Source organism: Plenodomus lingam, assembly GCF_022343315.1.
Source record: "Plenodomus lingam strain CAN1 chromosome Unknown contig_8, whole genome shotgun sequence".
Classification (NCBI taxonomy): Eukaryota; Fungi; Ascomycota; class Dothideomycetes; order Pleosporales; family Leptosphaeriaceae; genus Plenodomus; species Plenodomus lingam.
In genome coordinates this window covers 156,957-169,184 of record NW_027093972.1, presented here as the reverse complement: position 1 = coordinate 169,184, position 12,228 = coordinate 156,957, and positions in this window count along the sequence as shown.

Genomic DNA, 12,228 nt, shown 5'->3' with positions numbered 1-12,228 from the left:
GCTTTATTAGATACTTATAGCTTTATTAGATATCTAAAGTTTTTAGTGTAGCTTGTTATAGTAGTAGTAGTATAGGCAGAATATATATAGGAACACGCGTGCCTTCCTATTATACTTGCGCCTTCCTATTGTTCTCCTACCTTTACTTTATTCTACCTTTACTTGTTTATTATCCTTCTACCTTTACTTATTTATTATCCTTCTACCTTTACTTTCTTATTATCCTTATTATAATTACTTGTCCGCGCGTAGGTAGGCAGTTAGTGTGGCTAATTAGAGCGTTGTATATCTAAAGGGTTAAATTAGCGCACCCTTTAGATACCTATTTGGGACTAGCGCGCTTCCTGCCTTCCCCCTACTAATCTTGCGCCTGTCCTATAGCGCATCTTTTTTCCTAAGTTTTAACACTAAAGTATTAATACTATTAACTCTTTAATTATTAATTATCCTCCTCTTAATTACTTTTACTAGAATCTAAGATATTAAAATATTAGTATTCTGCTTATTCTTTGTCTAAGAGCGTCCTAGGCCTAATCTTAAGAGTAGGACCGCCTATATCTAGTTATAGGATTTCCTAGCCCTAATTCTCTAATTTAGCTTCCTTATTTTCTTCTCTTCCCTCTATACCTAACTTATTAAACTGCGTAGGTAGCGCTTAGAAGATATGCCTATTTTCCTATAGTGCCCTATCCTATAACTTTATAAGTCCTTAGTCTTCCTAGTTTACCTTATCCTAGCTTCTCTAGTAGAAGATCTTTACCCTTTAGCCTAGCGTTATATATGCAAACTTAGCTCTATCTAAATCTTTTAGCTAATATATCCCTAACTCTAGAAAGCTCTGCGCTACTAGGTATAGACCTAGCTATTTATTACTAAGTTTCCTATCTCTAGATATATCTATCTAGCGGGCCAAATCCTATAGTAGTACTAATAAGCTAGGGCTAATTTCCTCTCTTTAAATTTCCTTATAGTTGTCCTAATATTCTTTCTTCTATAAGCGCAGCCTCTTAATTCTTAATACTGCATCTTTAAGAAACTAATCTCTTAGGTTAACCTAGGTGGCCCTTACTACTAGTAGCTAAGCCCTATCTATTATCTACCTAAAGGGAAGCGTCTGCTATATTAGAAGAGCTAGTTTAATTAGGAGTACTAGGTTCTAACTAGTAACTAGCTAGTATGCGGAGTATCTAGTATTTTCTTAAATAGATATTTAGTTAGCTAGGAGTACTATTAGTAGATTAGAGACCTAGCTCCCCTAGAGCTTTGCAAGTGCGTTAATAATTAGTTTATACCCTCCTTTAATTTTTCTGTTAGCCTAAGGGTTATAGGTAGAGATCTAAACCCTATGTATGCTATAGATAGTAGCTAAATTATAAATAACTTTTTAGAAGTTAGGCCCCCTATTAACTATAATCCTTTATACTATACTCTATCTATATAGGATGTCTTTATATATAAATTTAGCAATAGTTTTTAATCTATTATTTAGTAATACTTGTGCTTTAGGCTACCTGCTTAAATAGTCCTAGGCTATTACTAGGAATTATTTCCTAGAATTATAAGGTATGTAAACTATATTAATAGCTACTATCTCCTATAGCGCATAGGAGTAGGTGTTAGTAAGTATGTTAACCTTCTTCTTGCTGCTTCTTTTCTAACACTTATAACACGTGCGTAGAGTAAGCCTTACTATCTTATATATCCTTTCCTACTAATATCGCTAAGCTATTATTAAGTAGATAGTATTTACCCTATAATAACTAATAAGGTGATGTATTTCCTATATAGTAGTAATCCTAATATCTTTATTATTAACTACTTGTCTTACTGCTATATTTTAAGATGTCTTGTGGAAGAGGAACCTATCTCTTACGAAGAAGTTTAATGCTTGTTTCTTCTATGCTCTTAACTCCTTCTGTGGAATATCTAGGATTTTAAACCTAACTAGAAACTAGGTAATTCCTTCTAATTTAGCGCTATATTTAGGACGTAGTACTTTGTCCTTTGTTAGATTATATAACTTAACGTTAGTAATTATATGCTTAATAAAGTCTTTAATGTTATCTTTAGTTTTATCTAGGGGTTCCTATCTATCCTCTTTTAGATATTATAATAGAGTATCTGTAACTATATTCCTCTTGCCTAGAATATGTTGAATTTTAAAGTCCTACGCTAAAATAGCAGCAAGCTACCTATTTATTACTCCCTCTAGTATTTTGCTTAAGGACTAATTAAGCTAAGTAATTAAGGTTTAAGCGTCTGTCTTAATAATAAATAGTGTTCTATAGAGCTAAACTCTAAACTTTTTTAGGGCCTATAGCACAGCTCTACACTCTAGCTTAGTAGAGTGCTACTTTGCTTTAGACTTTAACTATACAGTACTTTTAAACTAGTATAGATATTGCCTTCTATCTAGCCCTATTTGTTCTAGGGAAGCTCCTGCGCCTTTCTTACTAGCGTCTACTATAAGGTAGACAGTCCCTCTAGTCTTGTAATTAATAGTTATTAGGGCTAGTGCTGTGGTAATAAAATGCTTAAGCTCTTTTATTGCTACCCTCTGTGGTTCTTCCTATGTCCACCTAGTGTTGCCTTATAGGAGTATAAATAATAGCTTTGCTTAGATAGTAAAGCTAGGAACCTATATCTAGTAGTAGACACAGATCCTAATAAATATCTAGACTTCCCTTATATTTCTATATTCTAGCTATTTTATAATCTTTTCTACCTTTATATAGTTAGGGTATCTTCCTTTAAAGCTAACCTTATAGCCTATAACGCTAAGACAAGCTATGCCCTAATAATATTTCTTTCCTAAAACTGTACCCCCTGCTTGCTTAATATCTGCTAGGACTTAGTTAAGCTGCTGCACATGCTTAAGCACAAATCTCTAGACCCTAGGAAGCGCCTCTTTGCCCCTATAGTTAGTCTTAGGCCCCCCTATAGTTATATTGTCTATAAATAGTATTATATAAGGGGAATAATTATATAGTATTTTTATTATAATTCTCTAAAAGGCTGCTACTAAGTTTGTTGCTTCTTGTACTATAGTGCAGGATTGTAGTAGGCTAATAGGGGTGTGTATAGCAGTTATGTCTCTACTATCTAGGTGTAGGGTAATCTAGTTATATCCTAAAAACATGTCTATTAGGGATAATATCTTGCACTTAGCAAAATTCTTAGAGAATTTATCTATAGTTAGAGGTAGGTTAGCGTCCCTCTAGCTAACCTTATTTATATAGATAGTATTCTAGACTAGATAGTACTTCCTATCTTTCTTTACTACTAAGAAATATAGGTTCTAGTATAGGCTATTGCACCTCTTAAGTGTTCCTTAATCTAGACGCTCTTCTAATATCTAAACAAATTCTTCTTCTACTGCCTTAGCTACTAGGAAACTGCGTATTTGCTATGCCTTATGCAGGATTGTCTTTATTTAGTAAGGTAGGCTAACGTCTTAAGTAATACGTCTACTTTCTCTAAAGTTAAAGGTAATAGCTGCTTCTCTATTAAGAATTATTTCTTAAAATAGAGTCCTTTCTGCTGCTAATAAGTCTAGACTAAATTTCTATTCTTGTATCCTCTTAGTAGTTAGCCTAGACCCTCTTAGAAATAATATATATCTTTTCTTAAAAAGATAGTTAAAAGGGCTAAGGTTAACCCTTTCGCGAATACTAAGCTTTAGTAGTTAGTTTTCCTTAGCTACTATTTTCTAGTCCTCCCTTCTAAACTCTATATCCTTATCCTTCTCTTTTAGTTTATCTACTAGTTAGATTTTCTTGCTAACTTTTTTATACTTAGTGCTTACCTTAGTAACTATTTGCGCTACTTTTTACTGTGCACCTTAATTTAGCTTATATATTACTAATATTAGGTTTAGCTCTTAGATAGCCTATAGGTCTTTACTTACCCCTATACTATATCCTATAGTTTGTGCTACCTATTTTTCTAGTATCTTTTTATCTTCTAAGGTGAATAGTTGTCTATATTTACTAAATCCTGCTTATAGCTCTATATAGTCTACCTCTTGCAGAAATTTTAAATATACTATATATTCTGCTATGCAGCATTTATCTCCTAGGTATTAATTTTACAGGATCTCTTTCCTAAGCAAGGGTCCTGCTATTAGTTTTCTAACTTGTCTTCCTCTTCTATTTTATCTCTGTCTTCTAGCTTTAGATCTAAGGCTATAAAGACTGCATTCCTTTCCCTATCTAAGGATAGCACCTAGTAGGTAACCCTCCTATAGATATTGTACTAAATAGCTAGCCTAGTAGAGGTACACTATAGCCCCCCTAATATAGCTAAGTAGGTTAGGTTTATAATTACCCTAAAATAAGTTAGGGTCTCTACCTCCCCTATGCGTACTAGCATATTCCACGCGGTTCTAATAAATAGGTCTATCCTACTATTAGCTATGACTACCCCCTGCGTATGCCTTAGGGTCTAGGTTAGTGTCTTAATAGGTACCTATAACGCCTGTGCAGCACTTAATCTTAAGAGATTTATTTATACCCCTATATTAATTAGGTAGTTTACTATATTCCCCCTTATACTAGTCTAGCAGGTTAGTAGTTCTGTGTAGAGAGTTATCTAATTTAATTCCTAGTTAGCGTAAGACTTATCTTTCTCTTCTTATATAACTAAATCTTTTCTATACCTATCTAAGTTTTGTCTAAATTAGAGCCTTGCTTAGGTATTAAGTACTTCTGGCATTACACGCATATTGCGCTAACCTAGCGTAGGGTCCTTTACCTCTAGCTCCTCTAATTAGTTAATATATCTAAAGGGTGAAATTAGCGCACCCTTTAGATACCTATTTAGGACTAGCGCACTTTCTAGGCCCCCTAGCTCTACTATGTTTACCCTGCTAAAGTTATTATCTAGCAGGACTTAAGTCTAGGGTTCCTGTAATAACGTCTTAATTTGTTCCTATAGATAATCTTGCCCTAGTAGGTTAGCTACTATAATTCCCTAGACTTCCTGTCTAAGAAAAGCAGCTATTATTTAGTTTAGGCTTAGGCGTATTATCCCCTTAAGCTCCTTATTCTTTACTTCTTTAAACTGTACTTTTCTTCTTGTTACTAGTAGGTCCTAGTTAGGCCCTAAATTTGCATAGCCTTTACCTATATTATTTAGTAGCTAGATTATCGCGAAGGGGTCTATATAGGCCTAAGCTAGGTATAGAATCTCTAGGGTCTCTTTAAGTTCTATCTCCTTACTTACCCCCTCTTCTTAGTTTACTAGGTTTTGTGTTAGTCTTCCTCGCCTGTGCTTCTAGATTAATCCTATCCTTACTTCCTCTAAGACTTAGTCCCTTCGCTTTTCTTTCTCCCTTATAGAGGCGTGGATCCTAGGTGTATTCTTATCTACTAATCCTAGGATAATATGTCTTAAGTCTATATAATCTAGCGTTATTACTACTAGGTCTTCCTTACTAGTTTATAGTATTTAATAGTTTAAGAACTACTTATATTCTTTTTAAGTATCTCCTAGTTCTAATCCTTAATTCTAGGAAGATATTGCGTTAGCTCCTGCTCTTTTTACTACTAGGTAGTCTAGTCCTTAAGTCTGCCTCTACTACTAGCCTCTTAAATCTATTCTATTAAATAGTTCTAGCTTAACCTATAATACTAGCTAGCTAAGGATATCCTTAGTAACTTTGTAGTATTTACGCAACCTTTTCTTTATCTAGTAAAGAGCAAGGTTCTATAGTGCTAGCTTAGTAACCTACCCTAGTCTTTTATATAATAGTCTATAGTAAAATATCCTAGTCCTTATTTCTAGATTCTAGGAAGTGCTTACCTACCCTAGCGCTATAAGTTCTAACTAGGGGGGGCAGTCCCTTGCTAGGTAGGTTTCTAATCTATATATATTGTAGGTAGGTAGTTTCTTGTTATACCCCCTATAACTCTATAGCCCTAGCTAAGTGGTTATTGTTTGCGTAGGGCCCTAGGTTCTTAGCTAGTTTATTAGTAACCCCCTAATTACTATAGTATTCTAATGTATTCCTTACTCTATCCTAGTATTAGTTGCATGTAAAATAAAGTAGAGCTAGTTTGCTAGGCTTTTTAGTAGCGGGCCTATTATATAGTGTTCCTATAGCCTATTAGCCTTAGCTAAACTTATCTTTATTTTTCCTAGTGCCCTAATTAACTAGTCTATTTCTAGGTTAACGTTTAGTAGTAGTTAGGTAGTAGCTTACTCCTTTCTAACGCCTTTCGCTGCCTCTATAATATCCTCCTTTATAGGCGTGGCTTTTGCTAATTCTAATATCTAATATGCCTGCTAAGCATCTTCCTCTATTTAGCTAGCTAATATATGTTTTATTCCTTCTCTTTGCTAATAGATTCTTTTAATATAGGTATAGATCTTCTCTAGCTTATAGCTTGCTACCTTATTACTATTAGGCCCTCCTAGCATACTAAGCAAGACTAGCTCTTTATCTACCTAGGGTAACCCTCTAAAGAAGAAGAATCTAACCTTGCTTTTATATAGCTATTTAGATACTAGGTAGGTATTACTATACACTATAAAATTAGTATAGTAGTCTAAGAGACCTAGGAAGTTCCTAGAGGCTTCTTATATATACGTATCTAGGAAGGTTTAGGTACCTATCCTTTAGGCTATATCCTAGTCCCTCTAGTGCTCCTTTATAGCTTCCTGTAGCTCCTCCTAGTCTTACTTCTAGTAGGGTCTAAGCTTCTTTATAAATATTCTATATATAGTATTATAGAAGTCTAGCAGAATTTTTAGCTAGTCTACTTTATCTAGCCCCCTATTTTCTGCCTAGTAGTTATAGTTATCTAGGAACTCTATAACCTCCCTCCCCTAGAACTAAAAGTTAGTTTTCCTAGGCCTTATAGGGACAAGGACTCTTCTTAGGGGTCTAGAGGTTTCTATTTTAGTTAACCCTAGGGTAATATTACTTTCTCTAGGTATTATTCCTAGTAAAAAGGATAGGCTTAGTTAAGGTAGTAGGCTTCTATAAATGTTAAAGGAGGTGTATAAACTAGTAATATTAATTAAAATTATTAGATAAGTTAGTATCTGCTTGCTTATATTACTTCCCCCCTTTCCTATCTCTTACTTTTATAGACTATCTCCTCTTCCTTAGTAGCTATATCCTTAACACCCTTCCTAACTAGTGCTAGCACTTATATTTGTTTTTAGTAGATTCTTATTACGTTAGTAACTTTAGCCTAGCCCTATTTTCCTACTAACAGCGCACACTATCCTGTGGCCTTTGCTATAGCTTTTCTATTAGTAGTAATATTCTAGGTATTCTAGCACTTCTAGCATTGCTAATGCTTCTTATAGTTCTAATTATTCTAATAGTTCTAGTTATTCTAGTTCTAGTTGTTCTAGTTCTAGTCGTTCTAGTTCTAGTTGTTCTAGTTCTAGTTATTCTAGTTATTCTAGTTCTAGTTATTCTAGTTGTTCTGGTTCTAGTTATTCTAGTTGTTCTAGTTCTAGTTATTCTAGTTATTCTAGTTCTAGTTATTCTAGTTATTCTAGTTCTAGTTATTCTAGTTCTAGTTGTTCTAGTTCTGGTTGTTCTGGTTGTTCTGGTGTTTCTAATGTTTTCTAGTTAGCCTCTTAGTATTGTTACTCTATTCCTACTAACGCGCGTTTGCCACGTCCTAATATAGGCCTACTATTTTTGCCTTAACAATATTAATTATTAATACTACCTATTTTTTAATTTTTCTCTGCCCTCCTTATTCTTAGAGAAACGTCCTCTTAGTTGCATGCTGCTAGGCCCTCCCCTTTACTAAGATAAGATAAGTTCCCCTTAGGCTTTGCTATTTAAACTGTTAGGGAGAGTAACCTATTTAAACGAGGAGAAGTAGGAGGGGCAAGGTTTAATAGTAGTGGTGCTATAGTGGAGGATATGGTTTAATGCGGGAACATGAGTGAAAAGATGATATTGTAAGGTTAAAGTGAAGTCTCTAAGAGTTTTCTTTTTTCTCCTATCCTCTAATCCTTTATGCCTTTATACTATTCAATCCGCCTAACCTTTTAGGCTAAGCCTTGTTTTTCTCCCATACATCCCTCACCACGGCACAGTAGTAGTTAGTATTAATCTCTAGCTTATCCTAAATAGACGCTTAGTATTATCTAAAAGTAGGATTAGCGCTAATACTAAGTATAGAGATATTTATTATCTTTTTAGATTATATCTTAGCTTTTATAGTATATACTATAGGGTTTAATATAGAAGCTAAAGTCTAGCTAGGTTAGGTAGTACCTAATATCTCTTTATAGAGCAAGGTATTATATAACTAATTACTAAGTTACTTTACCTATTCCTCTAACCTTTACTCTTTAGATAGGGTTAATATATATTTATCTTTAAGGGAGGTGTTACTTTAAAATTTTTACGGAGTATAAGGTACCTTAAGAGATAGATAGGAAGAGGGTCCTTCTAGGAGGGCGTTATTAATTAAGTCCTCCTTATCTAATTTCTTTCTATTAGTAAATAGGCTTTTAAAGGTAGCTAAACTAGATACCCTTCCTTTACCTTTATCTAATATTTTAGTAGTTAATAAGAATAATAAATCTTTTCTTTAGGGGGTTAGTTATAAAAGGATATTAGCCTTGCCTCTAATTCCTCTAGGCTTTTAGTAGTCTCTAAGTCTCTACCTTAACGTAATCTAACGCGATTTTTCTAAAGGTAATCTAGTACTACCTAGTAGTCTAGAAGTCTAAGCCTATAGGCTTTAGTTATTAGAAGTTCTAATAGCTATTCTAACTATAGAGTTATAGGGTTAGACTACTACTAGAACTAAATTATTAGCTTAAAATAATAATAAATATAAAATTCTTAAATACTATTACTAGCTAGGATAATATTCTTCTTATACTATAATAATATAAGTAAGTAGGGCATCTAAAAGGTACCCTATATAACTTAAAGGTATATAGGAGTGCGCGTCTATATAGAAAAGGATAAGATTCCTACACCTATAGGTCTTGTATAAAAGGATAAGAAGAACATGCCTATCCTAATATAGGCAAGCTACTCTTAATATATATTAGTAAGTTAGGCCTTTATTAGGCCTAACTTAGCATAGAATAATAGGCGAGCAATTCTGCCTTATTGTTACAGGGTCTAGGGAGCAGGAGCGAGAGCTAGAGAGGGAGATAGAGCTAGAGGAGGAGTAAGAGCTAGGGCAGGGATATACCCCTTCCTTAGCTTCTTAATCTTAGCTAAATATAACTATATATACTTCTTATAAGTAGTATTAATTAGGGCCTCCTTAGTAGTAGTAGTAGCTATATACTTAGCTACTACGCGCTTAGTAATGTTATAGACTGGCCTTAAGGGAGAATACAATAAGCGTTAATAATAGTATTTAGTATCTTAAAGGAGAGGTAAGCTCTCTACGCCTTTTTATAGGTGTCTAGTGTGTTTACTTAGAAGTAGTGTTAGACTTAGTCTATCTTGTGTTAGACCTAGGCTTAGGCATAAGCCTAAGCCCTTTACATACCCCTAACCTTCCCCTATAAGCTATCGTGAAATTATCTTTCTAGGGGTCTAGGGTTATATCTTTATCCTCTATAATCTATATTAGGCTTTATTACTATATTTTTTAGTTTTATTATTATATCTTTATATTCCTTCCTAATTTATAATAGGCCTATATATTAAGTAGTACGCGCGTATAGTATCTATACGCTTATTTTAGCACCCTACTATAAAAGTTCTAATATAGCTATCCTACCCTACTATAAATTTCCTAAACTTACTTGTCACACAATAGATTCTCCCTACTAATTAGCCCTCTCTCTACTCTCTTTCTGTTAATCCTGCCTATCTAGCCCCTATTATATTATTATCTGCCGCTGCTAGTGCTAGTAGTAGGGATCTACTATAAGGCAGTTAGACCCTATGCTAGGCCTACTAAGATAAGGTGCGTACTTCTAATATTTTCCCTATATTTCCTACACTAACTTTTTACTTAGCATATATCTCCCTAAATATAGTTGCTTAGTAGCTTTATTATTTCTAGTAACTTAGATAATAAGGAATATAATAGTAGCTTTATAAAGCTACTTCCTTATAATTAGTGTATTAACTAGCTTTATCTCTTTAGCAAGTATAACTATTAGAAAGGTAGTAGTAAGTTCCACTTAATTTTTGTTTTCTTTATAGCAAGTTCTAACTATATCTAGGGCACTTATACAAGTCCTGCTATTGTAGCTATAAGACCTATACTTAATTAGAAGCTATCCTTGCTAATAATCCTAATATTCGCTAAGCTATCTATAACTAGCTTTAGTTTTATTATAGTTACTAGGAGGATCGCCTTTATATTATAAAGAAGGGGACCCTTAGTACCTTTATAGGGAAACCTACTAAAGGCACCTATTACTAGTTTATGCTATAGTTCTACTAGCTCTGCCACTATTTTAAGGATCTTATATTAAGGGCTTAAACTAATAATACTATTACTCTACTTGCCCCTACTACCTACTTGCGCGCCTATAATTAGTATTAGCTTAGTTCTATTATTCTATCTACTACTAGTACTCTAGTGTTTCTACTTTAGTCTACTATTACGCCTTTATATAGTAGTTATAGCAACAACAACGTTATATAGCTTACTACTACTACTAGTATTACTTTCTAGCGTATTAACTAGTGTATAAATAAGACCTAGGCCTAAACTAACCTTTATATTAATAAGCTTAAGAGTGCTACTAAGCGCACTGCCTATAGTATTAAGACTCTTATTATTAGTATTAAATTTCCCTTGTTTCCTTTATATCTATTCTAATATTTGCTTTCTTTAGGCCTAGGGTGCTATATATTAGTAAACTATTAAAGCACTACCCTCCTTCTACTACTACTACTACTATTACTTATACTTATTAACTAAGTCCTCCCCTACCTGCGCCGCACGTAAGCGTTACTACTATTGCTAAGAGATATAGAGGCGTTAGAATAATATAAATAATAGTTTAGGGGGAGCTAGGGGGGTTAGTTATAGATAGTAATAGTATAGACACTACTACCTAATTATTAGCTACCTTATAGAACTTTAGTAGTAAGGCATTTACTTAGAGTGTTATAAGGATAAATAAAATATATCTCTAATACCTTTCTACTTCTTAATTATAACAAAGGTCTAAGTTGTTATTCTAGTTTTCTTCTACCCTTGCTTCCTAGCTTTTATACGTATTAGGCTATTATTATGCGTAATATCCCTATACTTTTCCTTAAACCTATCTAGAGCCTTAGTATCCTGCACTACCTCTAGTAGGTGCTATGTTAGATTAATATACCCCTTCTATTTTACTAGGACTTAACGCTTCCCTTTTCTTCTTATATTCTTTATATAAAGGATCTCTTCTACTTCCTATTTATCTAGTATTGCGTCTTTATTTTCTAGAGTAACTATTAGGCCTAGTTATAAGTCTTAAAGCTTCTAGCTTAGCAGCAGGTTATTAGTAGCTCTCTCTAGCAGATCTATATACACAGTCTTATACAAGTTCCCTAGTAAGTCTAATATTACTATAAGTAGAGTAGGGACTTCTATTACTTTATACTTTACCTATAGCTAGTTAAACCTTTTACTTAGTTTATCTTTATATTACGCATTATAAACTAAACTATATTACCTTTTAGGAACTTTTTAGCTAGGCGTTAGGACTAGTTTATTACTTCCTATTATTATTACTATTAGAATATAATAGTAGCTTACGCTAGCTCTACACCCTTCTATAGGTGTAATAAGAACGCTATAGCCTCTCTATAAGGATTCTTAGGCTTTACTAGTAGTAATATTATCTTTTATAGCGTGTCTATAGTATACCTATTTAAAAGTAGATTTAGGCTAATACTAGTTATACTAGAGTCCCTATTATTAAGTGCAAGTTAGTAGGCTAGTAGGTAGTTAGGCTAGTTAGTCTGCTTAAAGCATACTATTATGCGCAGCACTGCCTGCACTTCTTAGTTTGCCTGCTCTGTCCTGCTATCTATCTAGGGGTAGTATATAGTAGATAGTAACTAGTTTATCTTTATTATTTAGTATAATATTATCTAGAAGGATCCTAACTAGTCTAAGCCTTAGTTAGTAATAATAGAGGATAGGAAGCCCTAGAACTGCTACTAGTTATCCTAGAAGATCCTTACACAATAATTAGCTACTATAGAGACTATTACTTTAAGCTAAATATATTTAGATAATCTATTAGTAATAACTAATAGGGACTAGGGCTTAC